The 19,656-nt window shown below is 45.2% G+C and overlaps 1 protein-coding gene and 1 non-coding gene across 2 annotated transcripts in view; one reads left to right on the top strand and one right to left on the bottom strand.

The window, feature by feature from the left end:
- The window catches only part of SLC6A11 (solute carrier family 6 member 11), a 104,987-nt gene that overhangs the window by 33,315 nt on the left and 52,016 nt on the right, over positions 1-19,656 (top strand). The gene's annotated exons all lie outside the window — the stretch shown is intronic.
- On the bottom strand, positions 17,560-17,666 carry LOC114228619 (U6 spliceosomal RNA). Its single transcript, XR_003614752.2, has one exon. It is a non-coding gene; the product is annotated as a U6 spliceosomal RNA (small nuclear RNA).

Here is a 19,656-nt window from a genome sequence, read left to right as displayed (position 1 = left end):
CATGAATAAAGCTGCTTGTAAACATTTGTGTTTTTACATTTAAGTCTATGATCTATTTTGAGTTAATTTTATGAAGGATATAAGGTCCGTATTTAATTTTTTTGTATGTGGATAACCATTTGTTGAAAAGACTGTCTCTCTCTGTCCTTGTTTTTTTTATTCATCAAAATCATCTTGTCCATCTCTGCCCCCAGCTTCTCTCCCTGAGCTCATAAGCCTGAAACCAATAATTTCTTCCTTTATATTTCATCCAATTATTGACCAAGCAAGTCTACTTTAATCATCCTATTAAAAAAAATGGATTGTCCTCTCCATTTTTGTTGTTCAGCTATCCACTCACACAGCCACGTGTTTAACAAATACTGAGCCCAGTACCTCCGGAGTGAAAATTACTCTTAGAATTCCCCATTTGTACAAATACATTCCTGGCATGCAGAAAGATACAAATGAAATGCTTTGTATCCTAACAATAATTAAAAGTAAATTTAAGGTGTCCTTCTCTTTATTCTGTTTTAACATATAACAACATGTAAAGCAATGTTATGATTTTGTGAAATCCCTAGAATCTGCTATGCATATTTGTTGAAGACTAAAAAACTAATCATTACTGTGTCCTTCTCTTATAACTTTGCTAGGCCTTCGTCTAATCCATGGTGGATAAGCAAACTATGACCCGAAGGGCCAAATCTAGCCTATGGTCTGGTTTTATAAATCAAGTTTTATTGGAACAGAGCCACATCCATTCCTTTACATGTTGTCTATGACTGCTTTTTTTTGCTACTACAGCAGCAGACTTGAGTAGTTGGGACAGAGATGTGTGACCCACAAAACCTAAAATATGCACTGTCTTATCCTTCATTAATCTATTACTAATTCCTGTAGGCTATTTGCCATTTAACAAGAAACATATAAACTGCTGTCCGTCCCCCCCCACCCCCCAAGAGCATGGACTGTTTCAAACACTGAAAAGCTACAGTGGTGGTTTGCAATGGAGAGCTTTTCTGAAGGATCGTTGAAAGTTCACTCTAGCCTTTTCAGCGCCCAGTTTTTATATCCAAAAGCTCATTTGCTATGGATGTTGCTTATTCACTCATTCGTTCTTTCACTTATCCAGTAAGTGCTTCTTGTGTGCCTACTATGTGCTAGGCACCAGGCTGGGGCTCTTTTCACTGATGAGTGAAGCAGACTATGGAGCTACGGCCTGGTGGAGGAGATGGAGAACAGACAAGTCATAGACATGCTGTGGACAGGAGAAGGGAGGCTGTGAGAGGGAAGGATGAGGACAGGGGAACTCCTTAGAGGGGTCAGAGAAGGCTGCCTTGAGGAGGAATCTTCATCTGTGATGGGAAGGGATTGCCAGGTGAGTAGCACATATGAAGTTCTCAGGTGGGAAGGACTTGGTAAATTTGAGAGGTGAAGCATGTTGGGGCCCAGGTGAACCTGATGGGGGCATGCAGAAGGCAGGAAAATCAGCAGGGGTCAGACTGCACGTGCCATGGATTTTATTCTAAGTGCAGTGGAGAGCCACTGAGTTTTTAAGCAGGGGTAGCGTGACCTGATTTTCAGCCTTAAAAGCTGGCTCTGGTGGCTTGTTGTGAATGGATGGGTGAGGGATGGAGAGGCTGTGGGAGCCCTGTTAGTGGGTGACTGAGGAGGAGGTGGCAGTGGAATGGAGAGAAGTGGCCAGATCAGAGACACTTTTTGGTGTGGCATCATTGTTTTGCAGGACCTGCTGCTGTCCTTTGACTTTTGAAGGATGGTGGCTCATCCAGCCTCTGGCCTGGATGCTGTGCCCTCTGAAGGCAGCCATCCTTGCCCACCAGATAGTCACAGTGCCCCTTCAGGCTGCCCCCACTCCCTCCCCAGCTGGCTCCTATGCTTTGCTCTCTCCCTGCCTGGTTTCTTCCTCTGTTCTCCTCTTGGTCGTTGATTTATGGATTTTTCCCCCTAGTTTCCTGGTCTCCAGGAGCAATGGTTGGGAGGGGAGGGTGCTGAAAAAACAATTCTGGTCCCTTCCCCGCCTCCTCCTATTGCCACTTTAAAGGAAGCTGCAGGATTAGCCGGGATTTTAAGAAGAATCCTGCCTTTTCACTGCTTTATGGCTCTGTTTTTATTCCTTTCAGAGCTCTAGGACACCAAGGCAGGAAAAAAGAAAACACACGCGCGCGCGCGCGCGCACACACACACACATACAGAACCAGCTGCAAATAGCTTTGAACTGCTTTTTTTTTCTTTCCCTTCCTTCAGTCACCAACAAGTAGAGGCATTGAAGGTGGAACAGGACTCTTAAATAGCCATGTTGTCTGCATGGTGAGTGGCACTTAGTTTGACCCAGGTCCTGTTCTAAAGTCCTTGCTCCATTAATCCGTTGAGTCTTCACAACTACCCTATGAGAAGAGTATGATTATTATCCCATTTCGCAGATGAGAAAACAAAGGTTTGCAGGGCTTAAACTGCTTGCCCTAAGATCGTGAGGCATCAGAGCCCATTGGGGTCAGGGAGGGTCAAGGTGGGGCCCCTTGGCAAGGGAGGCTGCCTACTCAGTCTGCCTGCCCTACAGCTTCCAGATATAGATGAAGCCTTGGAGGGGCCATGGATGCTCCTCCCTTCAGAGTGTGCCTTTTCCTCCCTCCCCCAACTGCCACCAAGGCTGGTTGGAACTGCCAGCAGGAAAATTTATTCTTCAGGAGCACCCTATAAAGTGGCTAATGGATTCAATGAGGCATAAAGCAGGAGTGAAGGGGGCAGGGGAAATAAAAGGGAAAGATGTGTGAAAGGGAAGAGAACAGGCTCAGGAAAGGAACTGGGCAGTGCTGTCTCTCAGCCCTCAAGTGGTCTTTGTTGCAGCCTGAAGCAAGCAGGGAACGGCGTTGGTGGCGGGGCTCTCCCGGGCTGGCTAATGTCTGCATTCAGAGAGGAAACTAGAGCGTTCATGAGATGCATGCAGAAAGCCCAGGCGGCTGCGGAGAGGTCCCCAGAACCCGAGGACACCCAAAATCGCAGCCGCCCAGGGGCCTTTGTGCTGAGTTGGGCGCGCTTCTCACACAACTGTGGCTCGGGGAGAGCCGTAGATTGTCACATTAAGTCAAAAGAGTTTAGCATCTTGATTCAGCCCTTTCTTTGGCCTTGAATGACAGCGTTTCACCTTTAGTGGGAACCCTGGCAGCGAGGAAGGTTGGAAAGGAGGGAAGCTTTGTGACTCAGTAATACTGTCTTTATTAAAGCACAAAGGCCCCCCAACGTCCGAGTGGTTGCTGGGTGGGAGGGGTTCTGTAGGGCTGGCCGCCTCCTGAGAAAGCCTGTGGGGCACTGAGAGGGGCCCTGGTGCAGGGAGGCAGTTAACTCTTAGGGAACACCGGGCACCTGGCACTGCAGAGCCCGCACACACGCCTGGGTCTCCTGGGACGTGGGACCCACCCTCCTGTGTGGCAGGCACGGAAGAGCCAAAGTGGCTGTGGGCTCACGGCCAGGCCTAGTGCAGTGCTGTTGGAAAGCTAAGCCAGGAACGAGGGAGGTATTTGTCTTGTGCCTACTGCACTAGCACAGTGCTGAGCACTAGAGGAGAGGGTGAGAAGACTTGTCAGCTGTGTATCTTGCCCTCAAGAATTGTGCCAAGAAGATAAAGACAGAGATAGCCAATGGCAGGAGCCAACATTTGACATTGAGTCCGGCCCCACCACTTGCCAGCTGTGTGATTGAGTGCAGGCCACCCTCACCTTCTCTGGCCCTTCACGTCACTTCATCTCTCTGGGCCTCAGTTTCCCCTTCTGTCAAGTTAACGTGACAAGTTCAGTGATTGGGATGGGAGGTATGCTGGTGTCACTAGTAAGAGAATGATTGAGCTGGGGGGTGGAGCTGGGAGCCAGAGCCCACTGCAAAGGGAGGAGGGCATGGAGTCAGCATATCCAGGATGCTCTGGGCAGAGGTTGATGTATATGTGAGCCAGCTCTGACAGATGTGTGGGAACAGTGAGGAGAAAAGGCCCAAAGAGGCATTTGGGGGAGTAGTGAGAGATGACAGGGGCCTGGGCAGAATGTAACCCAGATGGCCAAGCAGGGGGCTGGCATGTTAGGGAGACACCTGCTTGCTGCTGGCCAGTGCAGTAGGAATTGACGATGTCCGCTGTCTTCCGCCAGAGTGCCTGCTAGATCCCCCCTCCCTCCCCACCCCTGTTGCCACCTGTGTCAGTCAGCATTCCAGCAGAGCAGCAGAACCAGCAGGAGATCTATATTAAGAGATTCAGCATGAGGAACTGGTGATTGTGGGGTTTAGCTGGACAAGTCTGAAAGCCGTAGGACAGGATTGAACTTTCTGGCAGAAGCCGACAGAGCTGCCCAGAGACATAAGTTCTTCATTTGGGAAACCTCAGTTCTGCTCACAAGGCCTTTCGCTGATTAACCCTTTGCACTCGCTTGCTTTTTTCTCGATTCCTTTATTCTACTCGGGATTTAATTTTTTTAATACCCCAGATTTTACAAAGCGCGGCAGTAGAATAAAAAACTGGAGTTTCTTTTCATACAAACTTATTTATTTGGATTTTTTTATATTTCAAATTATTGATACATTCAAAGAGTAATTTTAATCTCGACATCTGAGTGCAAAAGGTTAAGTCAGGCCCGCTGAGCTCATCTAGGATAATCACCCTCACTTCAAGCAAACTGATTATGGACTTTAATCACATCTACCAAACACCTTCATGGCAACACCTAGATTCGTGTTTGAATGACTGGGGACTGTAGCCTAGCTACCTCCCACATTACAGAGCCTCCCATCACCTTCATCCAAGTGTGCCTCACTTCACACCTGGATGATGACACAGTCATTCACTCTGCCATGTGCCCTGCCCAGAGCCAGGCTGCTTGTCAACCACTGCCAGACTCAGCTTCCTTACTATGGCTTTCATTGCATGACTTCCCCTCAGAACTCTCCAGTAGCTCCCCATTGCCTACAACAAATTAAAAAATTGCACAGACAATATTATAACAACAGCTATTTCAAAGCAAAAGAATAGTCTCCCCAAATTGTTCACATGTTGCCCTCTGATTACATATAATCATAGTTTATATCTCATTTGATCATAACATGTTAGAATTCAGTATTTTGCCTTTTTTAGCTAATATTCCATCACAGTGTTTCCACCCATTTTGCCAAAAGATGATCTTTAAATTCCATTGAGTAAATATCCCATGACATCATAAACTTCTATGACTGTTAGACCCTTAGGATATTTAATTTTTCCAGGTCATTGAAAATGCTAAAGGAGATATTTTATGTAGAGGAGTTTCTTTTCCTATGGGAGATCATTTTGTTAGGAAGATTACAAGGGGTGAAACCTCTGCCAGAATCTCCTGTTTATCTGCCCAGAAAAATCTTGGTCCACTACCTACCTCCCCTGCTACCTGCCTTCTCCTCTAGGATGCCTTTTCCCCTCTCTCCCTGACGTTCTGCTCATGGTTGCAGGCCCAGCTCATATCCTATCTTGGCATTTGGGAAATGTTAGGGTTGGATGGAGGAGATTTAAGTCTCCCTCCCTCACCCCATAAAATGATTCTCTCAGACCTGCCTCTCTGTCTCTCTGTCCCTCCCTGTGTTCGCTGGCAGAGGACTGGCAGCACATAGCCTTATTCCAGCTCTTGCTTCCTTGTCCACTGTGGGGTTTTTTTGCCCCACCCTGCTGTCTTGCTCCTCTAGGAACCCTTTGTTGGCCCCTCCCACCCGCCTCCTCCTTGGTCTTCTCTTGCAGGCAGCAACATCCAGCTGACCTGGGTTTGCTTCTCCTTGTCTTGTGACGGTTATGCTTGTGGGCCCTGGGGAGATTTCTTACCCTGAGAGGCAAATATTTATTAAGCGTGTCCTGTGTACCGTGTCCAGTGCCTGGGACTGCAGATATCTACTCTAAACAAGTTTAGAGGCTAGAGTGTAGGCAGATAAGTAAACAGGCAGTTACAAAACATCCCTGTGCCTGGGAGAAACTTGGCCCAGAGAAGCGGTAACATCCAAGCTGGTTGTGAGATATGGATGGTTATTAATTACCCAAGGATAAAGGAGAAAAGGGATTCCAAAGGAAAGGAATCATGTACAATGACCCAAAACTAGCGGTATTCCTTTTTCCTCCCGCGTCTTTCTTTTTCCTTTTCTCTTTCCTCCTCCTTATATGTGTTGAGTGAGCATCCATTGCATATCAAGGGCTGTTACGCATTTCTTTGTCCTTAGGGTGAGCCACGTGGTGCTGGGATGGGGCCTTTGTTGGTTAATTCAGTCAACCCACAAGTGTGTGGTACCTGTCACCTGCTAGGACCTGCTTGATTGATTGGAGCAAAAGTTCAAAGTTCCTCCTGGGAGTCATACAACCAAGCCCTCCCCGCTGCCCATGGCCAAGGAAACAGCAGAGGAAAAACCTGTCCTATGGGAAAGGAGTGAAACATGAGGCAAGGTCAATGGGAATTGTCTGTGATCCCATGTGCAGTTTGTTGTAGGCACAAGACCCTTTCCTGAGGAAGAGAAGCAAATGGAAGGTGATGGCAGGTCCATGGAGGTGCAGGGGGATGGAAAGGGGTGGTCAACAAAGTTATGGAGTCAGGTTCAAAGCTCAGGCCCTTCCCCATGAGCTAAGGCCGTGGTTGGCAAACTGTGGTTCACGAGCCACATGCAGCTCTTTGGCCCCTTGAGTGTGGCTCTTCCACAAAATACCACGGCCTGGGTGAGTCTATTTTGAAGAAGTGGCGTTAGAAGAAGTTTAAGTTTAAAAAATTTGGCTCTCAAAAGAAATTTCAATCGTTGTACTGCTGATATTTGGCTCTGTTGACTAATGAGTTTGCTGACCACTGAGCTAAGGAAACATCATGTGCAGAGCGCCTATGTCTGCCCAACATTGGGCTGGGCACTCTACATTCATTATTTAATTTAACCTTCATAGCAGACTGTCCGGTGAGTGTTAGCAAACCCACTTTATAAATGAAGATCCTGAGGCCCAGAGAGGTAAGTGATGTACACAGGGTCACACAGCCAGTGGAGGAGTCAGGATTTGAACCCAGATCTGCCAAGGTGGATCCCCAAACCAGTGCTTTTCCCACCAGGGCATGCAGAGCTGTCAATAAGTGCTAGTTCCCTTTCTTGCCTGAGTGAACATTCACTCACCCAGTAGTCCGAGTGCTCGCCATGTGCCCAGCACCATTGGTAGGCAACAGGGAAGTAGAAGGGCAGAAGAGAGCAGAGGTGGGCGGACATGGGCTTGCGTCGAAGCTCTGCCTCTGGATTGACCTTGGGCTTGGACCTTTCTTTACCTCTGAGTGGTTTCCTCAGGGACAATACGAGCACCCATCTCATTGGACTACTAGAAGGGTTAAGTGAGGTGATGCTTGATGCTTGTCATACAGTAGTCACGCTAATCACCGTTGCTTTTATTTTATTGCTCATCATTTTTATAAACCCTTTCTTCCACTTTAAAGATTTCTCAGTCCAGTGGGGCAGTAGATTGGATTTACTCACCTGAAGATAATTAATACGATTTGGAGAGATAGATTAACTGTCAAATAATAGCAGAGTCAGTACTGGTCTGGAGTTTGGATATGGAGGTTACTGTGTCCCGGGGTGGTCTGGGAAGGCCTCCTGGAGGATGGAGGATGTGAGCTTCACTTTGAAGGGAAGCCAAGTGGAGGGGCTGAGCTGAGCCTCCCAGTGGAGGAGGGGTAGGAAAGGGAAGTCACGGGTGGCTGTGGAGGTTGGGAAGCGATGGGCTGGGCCAGATTTTAAGTTAGGGGGAGCACATGTGCCAGAATGAGGTCCTGTGGGCAGTGGGAAGCCACTGAGGGCAATTGAGCAGGGATGTATTTTTGGAAAGTAGAGGGAGCACCGACACGCCTCACACTGTGCTCTATGCTGTGGCAGCAGCTGTTTTCCTTCGTTTGACAACTCCCCGTGTGTAATGAACTAGAACCCCCGGTGAGAGGATTGGAGCAGATGATAATTCATTCTGCAGAAGCCAGACACAATCTTTATCCTAAATCCCAAGTATGTTGTGTCACAATTGAGATTGACCCAGTATGCTGATCATAATACCATCAACACCAGGAACCAAGTGCTCACCCCACACCAGCCCTGGCTCTGGGTCTTTCACATGTTCCGAGGGCTGCTTAAACCCCTCACAGACCCAACACCCCTTGTTTATGATGAGGATTTGAACATCACATTTACCACCCTGAAATGCAATTCATAAATAATCTACCTGCACAGGTAAGTTTGAAAAAACCTATATAATACCCAACTATATTTTAAAGAAAAGCAAAAAAGGAAGCAACTTACAATAAAACAAAATGTGTTTCACTATGTAAATGCTCAGGCACACCCCAAACGTCATGGGGTAGTCAGGTGCTGGCCCCCACCTGGAATGAATCATTTGGATGCAAGACAAAAAAGCCAAGATTCCATTGAATAGTGTTAGTATCTTTTCTCTATGATTTCTATCTTGAAATAGAGCTAACTATATATATATATATATATTAGTATAGAATCACCACAAGTACAAAGGCTGCAAATGTGGACTGATAGAAGGGTGTTGCATTGGCCTCTCAGATTCCACTCAGATTCTGTTGCTGTTAGTGACATGATTTTGTGGAATAATGAACAAAGTTTGGTAAAGTACTGAATAAAAGAGTATAGCCTTTCCTCAATTTACATGCTAATTGCATTTCTGGAAAACCCAGTTTACATTAAGATGAGGTAAAATATGCTTTGAAGTTATATGTAAAACAGAGTTCGATGCTAGGCTTTATAATTATAATCAGCTCCCTGCTCCCCCTCCCCCCTTACACACACACACACATACATACACACACGAATGTCTGGTGGAACATTTGAAAGTCATGAGAAACAGCGCAGTTTTTATTGTGTGGGAATTGTCCAACGCATTCATTGCAGGGTGGCCAGCTTTCCTAGTTCTTGGTCATTAATGCCATACCTGTCTTTGTAATGATCCGAAATGCCCCTTTCCCCACCATATCTCCAGTTGCTCCGTAGAAGACAGGACTGCTTTTGTGGCATCCACTAATTCACATTCTATTTAACTTTAATAACAACCCTCTGAAATAGATATTTTCATTCCTGTCTTATGCCTGTGCACATGAGGGTTAGAGAGGTGCCGTGATCTGCCCAAGGTCACAGAGCTGGGTTTGGAGCCCACACTACTGTAGCACTTAATACTGCATTACTGCTTTATGGGGCCATGTGCCTTAAGATTAATTCACCATTCATTTATTAAACATCTCCTGGGTTCCAGGCACCCTGATAAGTCCTGGAGACACAGAGGCAAATATCCAAGATGTGGTCCAATATGTAACATGTGGGGTAGTCCAGAGAGAGAGAGAGATAGAGAGGTTGAGAGAGCTAGAGAGACCGCACGTGGGGTCAGAAAAGGCATAGGCAGTGTGACCAGAGCAGGCAGTTCTTGAGAGGGAACAGAGAGGCAGGCTGGATTGGTGGTCGGGGCCATCTACAAAGGGCTTGTAAATGAGCCTAGTTATAAGTTGAGAGCAATGGAGGGTCACCAAAGGGTTTAAAACAGAGGGGTGATAGGAACAGGCTCTTCTTAGAGAAAGGTCACTATGATTATGGCGTGGGGAATGGGCCTCTGGGAGCCAAGGCCGGACTCCATGTAGCGGTTGTTCAGCAGACAGCTTTGAGATGGGGGGAAAGAGGGTGGGCTTGAGAAATAAGCAAGTGTGAATCAGCCCCCATGACTGAATAAAGAGGGTGAAAGAGCCAAGTGCTGGGTGAAACCCAGGTTCCTGGCTGGAGTGCTTAGTGGCAGGGCCATGAGGTGGGAAAGGGAGGTTTGTCTGGAGTTGATGGAGTTATGGTCTCTCTGGGAACCATTACGTTTGCGATGCCTGTGAGACTGCAAGTGGAGATGTTTGGGTGACAGACGGGGATGTCTAGAGCTCAGGAGAGAGGGATATGGAGTGGAGTCTTGAGTCTGTATGTTAGGATTTCTTTACCTGGGGCTCACAGATGCTTCAAGAGGCCTCTGAAACCCTTAGAATTGTAAGTTAGGGGATCATGTGGATATGTACACTTTTCTATGGTGAGGGTCCATATCTACCATCTGTGTTCCTCAAAAGATGAGAATCCTCTGATATGCCATATTTCATTATGTTATATACCAGGAGCTACCTAATTCTTCTAATTAAAAAGGATGTTTATCAGAAGCAAAATACTTCTAGCTAATCTGCTCTCCATGTCCTTAACGTTATTCCTTGTGACACTGGAAGGAACTACACCAGATTTTTGTTGCTTTTAAATTTATTTTTCTCTTTCCAAGGTATTGGCAGATTCTCCTGTCTGTTGGTATATCATGTAAATTATAATAGCAGTCAGTTTGCATGTACTGCAGTAACAGTGTAAACAGCTTCCTCCACTCGTGGGTATCTTCCTTTCTGAAATCCATGAAGTACTTGGTTGTTTCTTTGCAATGGTGTGTATTTGCATTAGTGTCAACTGTCACCTCCGCCTGTTTCTGTGCCTTTCTGCAGAACCATAGTGTAATCTTTTCAAGGGACATTCTAAACATTAAACAGCAATTGCTTTAAATTAACGTAATTTAAAATATTTTAAGCAACAAAGCTTGTAACTCAACTGAAGTGATGATATTAAGAACATCCTATAACCCAGGGCCCTACACTCGGAGCAGTAACTGCATTGTGCCTGCCACCTGGGGGACATTCTGATTTCAGAGCTAATAAGATGCAGAGTTCTAAAAACATGCATTGTAAAGTTGATGGAATTGAAGCTCTGAGAACAGGCAGGACACCCAGGGAGAGAAGGCAAGAGGAGGGCAGAGGGGTAAAGATGGGACTTGGGGAGCCCAGAGGAGGAGGAACCTGAAAAAGAAGCTGGGTTTTCTGGGAAGGAAAAGCCAGGGTGGTAGGGCCTGGAGGCAAGGAGGAGAGGGAAACTCCACTGGCACTGGCCATGCTTGGGTTCAGCAAAAGATCTATAGGGCAGTGAAGCTCAATTTTGTACTTCTCCCTTTCGAAGGCTTTATTCATGAACAGAGGTAAGAGAGAGAAGCTGAAATCAAAGATAACACAGTGGAGTTATAACTTGGATGACAAGAAGGGGACATAGAAAGAAGAGCAGATTTGGGGGAGAAAGTAGTCGTTTTGATTTTGAGTATGTGGAATTGTAGGTCTTGGTAGGAAACCCAGGTGGACATACACATAAGGGAGTTGAAAATATGGGTCTTAAACTCAAGAGACACTGCTGGGCTGGTGGGAGAGATTGAAGAGCATCAGCAGATTGGTGGCTCTTAAAACCACAGGAGTACATGAGAAAAGCCGGAGAGTGGATAGAGAGAGAACGGGAGTGGGACGAGGCCAGACTTCTGGAAAACAGCTAGAAATCTGCAGAGAGCAAGCTACCCCTGTGAGAGCCAGGGGGCAGGGCCGGCTTCTGCTCTGTGTGTCCTCTGTGCCTATCACAGCATCTGGCACATAACAGATGCTAATCAAAGTTGGCTGGCTGATTGATTGATTTGTTGATGGAAAGAAAGAGTGAGGAAATGAACCTGTGAAAGATACTAAAAAATTAATGAGAAAAGGAAACAGAAAAACAGAAGCATCTAATAGGGGAAAGTCTTAAAGCTGAAAACTGGGAGAAGGGCAAGCGCTAAGAAGCTATTAGATTTGACTTAATAGGGGGGGCCTGGTATCCTCTGGGATGACTGCTGAGAGGAGAGGTGGGAGCCAGAAGATGGATCGCCATAAACTGAGGCAAGAGCAGGAGGCAAGCACAGATTCTTCTTTGAAGAAATGAAGCTGTTTGGGAAGGAGTGTGTTGCAACCAGCCTGGGTGCCTTGGAGGGATCCATGTTGCTCAGGATGACTGACAGACAGGAGGCAGTATGTCATAGAGATCAAGCGATGCTTGCAGGATCCAGGCAGCTCCTTGCTCTTTTTGGCTGCAGACACAGTCCCTGAGCATTAGCTGACTCTCCTCTCCACACATCCATCACGAGTGGGTTGAAGGCTAGAGTAAGAGGACATGGAGTGGTGTTTCTCGCCTGCCAGCCTCCCTGCACTGGTAAATCCCTGTCCGGGATTTAATGGTGCCCTTGGTCACCATAGCGACACCAGCCTTCTAGTCCAAGAGAGATGGATGGGGTTTAAATCATGATTAACCAAGGTACCGAGTATGTTTTCCAGGCAGTAAATAATAGCTCCTAAAGCCAGTGTAAGCTTGACTGGGCACTGAATGGAATATTTATGTTGCTTGGGCTTGTTTGAGGATTTGTGTTCATTTTTGTGGTGTTTATGGTGGAGCTATGTAAAAATCAATAGCATTAATTCTAGCTAATCTTAATTCACCATGAAATAGGCTTAAATAGTAGACTGCCCCATCCACTGATTTTAAGATATCCTGTGGACATGGATTTGGATTGGGCTCAGCCATCTTAATTAGCGTGGTTGCTATTTCAGTATCTTGTCACTTCGGGCCCAGCTTCCTTGCCACCATGCAGAGCTTGTTTCTTTCCCTGGAGGTGACGTTTCCGGCTGAGGTGCCCTGTGTGCACCATGTCTGACCCTTCCTGCTTGAAGGAATTTATTCGCACAGTACATTCTAGATCAGGATTTTTTGGAGCAAGACAGGCAGCCTGTGCCCCTTCAAAGCTCAGCTCCAGGAGGACCTCTCTAGCCACACCTCATCTCCCTGTGTCCCTGAGCTCCCTGCTGCCGTCCACTGTGTGGTCCATCCCTGAGCTGTCTGTGTTTTGCTGTCAGGGTCCTGGCTCACTCATTAGCAAGCTCTCTAAAATCAGACCACGGCCTGGACCATAGTGAGCTCAATTAAATAGCTGGTGAATTGAATTAAACATAAAGTTCTTTACTCTTAGATGGTGAGGCTCAAGTGAGAGCAGGGATTTACACTGAAGGCCCATTGCAGACACATTGGATTATATCCTGTTTTGTTCTATTCATGGTCTCTGGGCTACTGAGGTCTGAATGTGTTAATTCATCAACTATTTACAGTCTGTGTCGGCCTTTATGAGATGCTTTCAGAGCCTGCATAGATGAGTAAAGCCCTTATCCTCCAATAGAGCCCAACCTAGAGGGAAAGGCAGGTGTATGAGAAGGTGGAATATAATGAGGGTCATGTAAAAGGAGGAAGGGAAGCTGGTTACTAAGGGCTGATGTGTCAAGTTGCAGGGCCTGGTGCTGTGTAGACATTGGCTCATTTAATTCTCACACTTACCATGAGAGGTGAGAACTGTTATTCATAGTCCACACTTCTAAAAAGAAACCATGTTACTTTGCTATATTATTATTTCCATTGTATAGAAGAAAATAGTATGACCTAGAAAGGCAATAACTTGCCAAAAGTCAGTCACATACACAGAAAGTTTCAGAGGCTGGATTTGAACTTGGTTTTTCTCTTGTCAAGGCCACTCTCCATATCTGAATGCCATATTTCTCAGTGAGTTGTAGGCTGTAGAAGGAGCATTTCATCTAGACTGGATGGCCTAGTGCTGAAGTGCGGGAAGACATGGTATTTGAGCTGGTCTTGATTTTGATAAGTAGAGAAGGTGCAAAGGACCTTCCAGGTGAAGGGAATGATAAAAGCAAAGGCTTGCATGTAGGAAAGTACAGGGTTTGTTTAGGGAACAGGAGAAGATGCAGTGTGAAATGAAGCTGGTTGGATTATGGGGACACTTGAATTCCCGGTGGGGCTGTATAGTGGTTCGGTGCAGGCTTTGGAGTCAGAGGGATCTGACCTTGGATCCTGCCTTTTTATTTTTAGCTGTGCAACCATGGGCCAAGTACTCAACTTCTGTGTGCCTCTGTTTTAGTTCTGTAAAATGGAAATGATAATAGTTTCTATCTTGTGGAGCTGGAGAACATAAAAATAAAGCATGTAGACCCAACAATAAATCTTAGTCCCATTCTTATGTGTCTGATCTTCCATTTCTCCTGAACTGAGCACTTTTCCTTCTTTGCCCTCTACTTCCAACCAGGATATCCATGATTACTAACCAATAAAGTCATGGAATCTCAGGGTTGGAACAGGCCATGGGTATAGAGGATCTTTATGGCCCAACCATTAGCAAGAAGGAAGAGGAACACAATTCCCTGGGCTCTTAAGATATTTGGTTTCTTGCCCACAAAGCCCCAGCTCCTGAAGATGCCTCGTTGATCCATTCCTTCCCTTGGGACCCATTAGGGCTAGGAGTAGAATTCTGGGATAGGTATCTGAGAATTCTCAGCAATTTTCTCTTCATAAGCTACTCTTGAGCCCCCTTCAACTGCTTACCCTGCAACAGGGAGCCCCCAAGCTCCTTTGTTGCTAGGTTCCTGGGGCCTCACAAAGGTTGATGATGCTCACTGTCCTTGGCTTTTCCCAAAAGTCTAGCCTTCCCCCTTATAGAGCAGGCTTTTTCCTTGTCATGTATGCATCTGTGATGAAACGCCTGGGGCCCATCCTTCCCTTCAACTCAACTTTTGAAGAGTCCCTTCTACCTTTTAAAATTGGTTTCATTCATATATAATTTTTTCCAATTCATCTAAATACTGTCTGTACCCTAGCCCTTCCACTGCCACAACTGTTGGATGGAGTTGGGACTCCAGAGGATTCTTGTTCATAATTGGACTTACTCCTATTGCTCTCTGGCCTTCATTCCAGAGCCTGTCTGCTGCAGCTCCTCAGGATGACTGTGTATACTAGTATGTCCCTTCTGTCCTGAATGTTTTTCTTATTTCTGGGTCCTGTTCACTCAGATTTTCCCAACTAATGAATTACTGCCTCTTTCTACCAGCCTTCCCCTGCCGCCACATTGCCAGCCACTCCCATTGTTAGGAAGAGGATTCCATAAGGAGTTTCGGGAACCAGTTCTCTGCCTACCGTCACAGCTGAAGCTGGGCTTACTCCAGCCTCGCTGTTTGCATTCTTGAACACCCAGATATGTTGTTCTCTGCTGGCCAACCCACCCGCTGGGCTGAAGGGACACTGCTTACTGACCCAGTGATGGGCAACAAAGGCAATCTAATCCTTCCAATTATTGAACAGTGTCTGTGTCCGGTGCATTGCACAGCGATCTCTAACCTGTGTTCACATCAACCTTTGAAATAGGCATTATCCTCATTTCACAGGGGAGGAATGTGGAGGCTCTGGAAGGTCCTTGATCATGAGGCACTTGATCATGGGGTCCACACCAAATTGGCTACCACCCTGTCAAGCTCATTCTACACTGACAGAGAAGGTTAATGCTTACCAAGAAATGATGATCTCTTTGGCTGCTTTGTTCTAACCACTCTTTTACTGATTAGGGCTTTCTGGAGACTTCCTGACCCTGTTGTCATTCCTGGTTGACTCCAGGTTTAGAGGATGGTTGCTCTCAAGAGCACATCTTCAGAATTTTCAGAAATTTCTCCTCATGTCTGAGTAAAAAGGAATAGTATGAATCATCTGGGCTAATGCTTTTATTTAAAGAAAAATAGTACAGACTTCGAGTGGAAATAGGACCTACCCAAGATCATGGAGGCAGTTGGTGGTTAGATATTTAAATTACATGTTTGACTGCCTAGAATGGAGACCTAAAAGAGTAGTAGTAGAAACAAGATAGTTTATTTCTCTCTCCCATAACAGTCCAGGTATAAGCTGCCTGCTTTACCTTGGTTGTCACCCTTGTTTTCATGATCTAAGACAACTCACTACTCGGTCTTCATTCCAGCCTGTGGGAAGGGCGAAAAGAGAAGGATAGAACACAGCCCTTTCCTTTAAGGACAGTATCTGGAAGTTGTACATGGCACTTTCATTTGTATCTGACTGGGCAGAACATAGTCACATGGCCACACCTAGCTATAAGGGAGGCTGAGGAATATTGCCTTTATTCTAGGAGGCCATGGGTCTAGTTGAAGATTAGAGGTTTTATTATTGTGAAGGGAGGAGAGCAGATCTTGGGGGAGGACTCATGGTCTCTGTTGCTGTGATAGAGTGGGGACTAGCACCTGGTCATGCCACCTGGCTTTGATGCCTCCCAACTATAATACTGTTTCTCATCACCTTCCCTCATTTCCTTCTCAACCCAGCTCAGAGATGATGCCATGAGACATACATCCCAAGATGGGCAGGTGTTTTAGTATATTTTTTTAAGCTCCACACATGGTCTAACTCTCATAGCTGATGACAAACTACTTGTCATTGCACAAGAATTAATCACTTTAACTGCCCATGGAATTATTGCTGCATTGCTAAAATCCTGTTACCTCCTTGGATAATTGATATCTTCACTAAAACATGACTCTGGTCACCTATTGGAATTTGGTTGTTTAAAACAGAAATTTTTTCCTTATTTATATTTCTTTTAGAATTATCTAAAGATGATAGAAGTGGTGAAGAGGCAAACGTGTCCATGGGGCTCTTCCTTCTTCAGATTCACATTTCCCTAGCATCTTGTTCCCAAGGTCAATAAAATCTTAGTGAAGGTTATGCCAGACTATTTGGTGCCTGCTGTAATGTTCTTACCTGGGAATTCAGGTAGTACACTCTCAAAAACCAAAGCAGGGAAAATCTGTTGGTATTCAAAAGAATGATTTTCCAAGGATTTGATGTTCAGTACCATGCTTTTCAGCCATATGGGATAAGCAGATGTCCAGATAGAGGCAAGCCTGGCTGGAAGGGAAGTGGGGGAAAACTGGGCTAACACAGTATATTTGAGGTTAGGGTTAGTGGACAATGATGAGTTACTGCCCAAAGTCAGTCAAGGTGAACCATTGAGGTTAAGAACAGACAGGGGGAGAAAATGGAAGTTGAAAACAGGAAGGTATTGTTTGGCCAGAGCACAGCACTTGTGGTAGAGATAGCAGACTTCGGATCACTTACTGCTCTATGACCTGGAGCAAGCCACTCCAATCTCTAATTCTCAGTCTTTTTTCTTTATCTGCAAAATGGGAATAGACTTATTTAAGTGGTACAAATATCAGTTAGAGAAACTTAGGTAATCAGTTAACAGCAGCATCTTCCAAGACTTTGGGTGACTGGCTCACTGAAGACTCTTTCCAAATCAGTGTCAGGACCCTGGATAGCGCCAAGGAGTCCTGGTTTCAATTTTTTAAACAGCTTTACTGAGGTATAATTGACATACAAAAAACACTGTACATATTTAATGTATGTAATTTGATGGGTTTGAAAATATGCATATACCCCTGAAATCATCACCACAATCAAGGTAATAAACATTCATTACCCCCAAAAGTTCCCTCATGTTACCCCCACCAACTATTTTTTTTATGGTAAGAACACTTAATACAGTGATGGCGAACCTATGACACGTGTGTCAGCACTGACACGTGTAGCCATTTCTGATGACATGTGGCCGCTGAGGCGGCTGCATGCCGAGGATGAAACATTTGCTGCTCCTGAGGATGAAACATTTGCGAAATAATGTTTTTTCCTCAAAGTGACACACTACCCGAGTTATGCTCAGTTTTTTGGCAAAGTTTGACACACCAAGCTCAAAAGGTTGCCCATCACTGACTTAATATGTTATGTGCCCTCTTAACAATTTTTTTTTTAAATATGGAACGCTTCACGAATTTGCGTGTCATCTTTGCGCAGGGGCCATGCTAATCTTCTCTGTATAGTTCCAATTTTAGTATATGTGCTGCCAAAGCGAGCACTCTTAACAAATTTTTAAAATTTTATTTTTAAATTATAGTGGACATACAATATTATGTTAGTTTCAGGTATACAACATAGTGATTAGACACTTATATGCCTTACAAAGATCACCAGTATAAGTCTAGTACCCATCTGACACCATACATAGTTTTTACGATAGTATTGACTACTAGAGGCCCAGTGCATGGATTCATGCACCGGTGGGGTCCCTGGACCTGGCCTGTGCCCTCTCACAATCCAATACCCCTCGGGGGATGTCGGAGAGTGGGTTTCAGCCTGATCCCCGCAGGCAAGGCTGAGGGGCCCCACTGGTGCACGAATCCATGCACCAGGCCTCTAGTATGCATATAAGATATTTAGTTAATCTCGTCCTGCCCTCCCCTCTCCCCATTTCCCTCTGAGATTCATCAGTCTGTTCCATGTTTCCATGCCTGTGGTTTCCACTCCTGTGTTTAGCGTCTGCCCCCCTGGTGGTCAGTGTATGTCATAGCTACCAGTCAGTTGGCTGGTCGGCTGGTCGCTTAGGCTTTTATATACATAGATATTCTTTGTGATATACTTTACATCCTCATGATTTATTTGTAACTGGCCATCAGATATGGAAGCAACCTAAGTGTCTATTGATAGATGAATGGATAAAGAAGATGTAAGATACACACATACACACACTAGAATGTTACTCAGCCATATTAAAAGAATGAAAACTTGCTTTTAACAATAACATGAGGGGCCCCAGAGGATATTATGCTCAGTGAAATAAGTCAAATAGAGAAAGACAAATACTGTATGATTTCACTTACATGTAGAATCTAAAAAGCAAAACAAACGAACAAATAAAACAGAAACAAACTCTTAGATACAGAGAACAAACTGATGATTGCCAGATGGGAGGGGATGAGTGAAAAAAGTGAAGAGGATTAAGAAGTCCTGGTCTTTTGAAAAGCTTTGTGAGTGACAGAGAGCTGTCCTAGAAAACACCGTGATTGCTGGGAAGGACCTCAGGGATTCATCTAGTCTTTCCCACGAATATGGGAAATGTTCTTTCTAAAAAGGGTTCACACAATGATTTTAGTGTAGCCAGTCTTAAAAACATTGAATCACATAATTAGACAATATTCCCTTTTTAATGTCTCTTAAAGCAAAAGCTACAGTACGGTTTTTGTTTACTGTTTAACGCCTCTCTGATACTTGCTACTCCTGCTATTGAACAAAGAGAAAACAGCACAGACTCAGAGCCTTTGGCTAAAATTTAATCACATTTTATTTTTATTGCATTTCTTTTTGCATTTACCTTTTATTTATACTAAGAGATCATGGTTTTCTGTTTATGGTGTTTACAGTTTTCTTATTACATATACTTATTTAATGTAAAAGTGTATATTGCCCTGGCTGGTGTTGCTAAGTGGTTAGAGCATCAGCCAGCACTCCAAAGGGTCGAGGGTTCAATTCCTGGTTAAGGGCACATACCTGGGTTGCAAGTTTTAACCCTGGCTCCTACTGGGATACTTACAGGAAGCTACCAATCTCTCTCGCATCTATGTTTCTCTCTCTCTTTCTCTCTCTCTCTCTCTCTCTCTCTCTCTCTCGCCCTCCCCCCCCCCTCCCTCCCCGCCTCCTCTCAGTCTCTCTAAAAATAAATGGGAAAAAAATCCTTAGGTGAAGATTAACAGCAACAGCAAAAAAGCATATTTATTTATTAAAAATATTAAGTACAGGGGGTTGGGGCATGTGTGGGGAGGGGTGTGGGATGGGAATGGGGGGATGAGGACAAATATGTGATACCTTAATCAATAAAGAAATTTAAAAAAATATTAAGTAAATAATACAAAAGTGATTCATATAAATCACCCCTCTCCCTTCCCCACACTCCCCCCCCCCACCCCGCCTCTTTGTAAATGGTAAAATGCCAGCCAGAGAGGATATGGAAGTTATGGAATTATCCTGAGATGCTGCACATTGTGGTCCTGTGTTCTTGCTCCCACACCACCC

The sequence above is a fragment of the Eptesicus fuscus genome, chromosome 18, assembly GCF_027574615.1.
Source record: "Eptesicus fuscus isolate TK198812 chromosome 18, DD_ASM_mEF_20220401, whole genome shotgun sequence".
Classification (NCBI taxonomy): Eukaryota; Metazoa; Chordata; class Mammalia; order Chiroptera; family Vespertilionidae; genus Eptesicus; species Eptesicus fuscus.
This window is presented reverse-complemented; position numbering and strand designations above follow the sequence as displayed.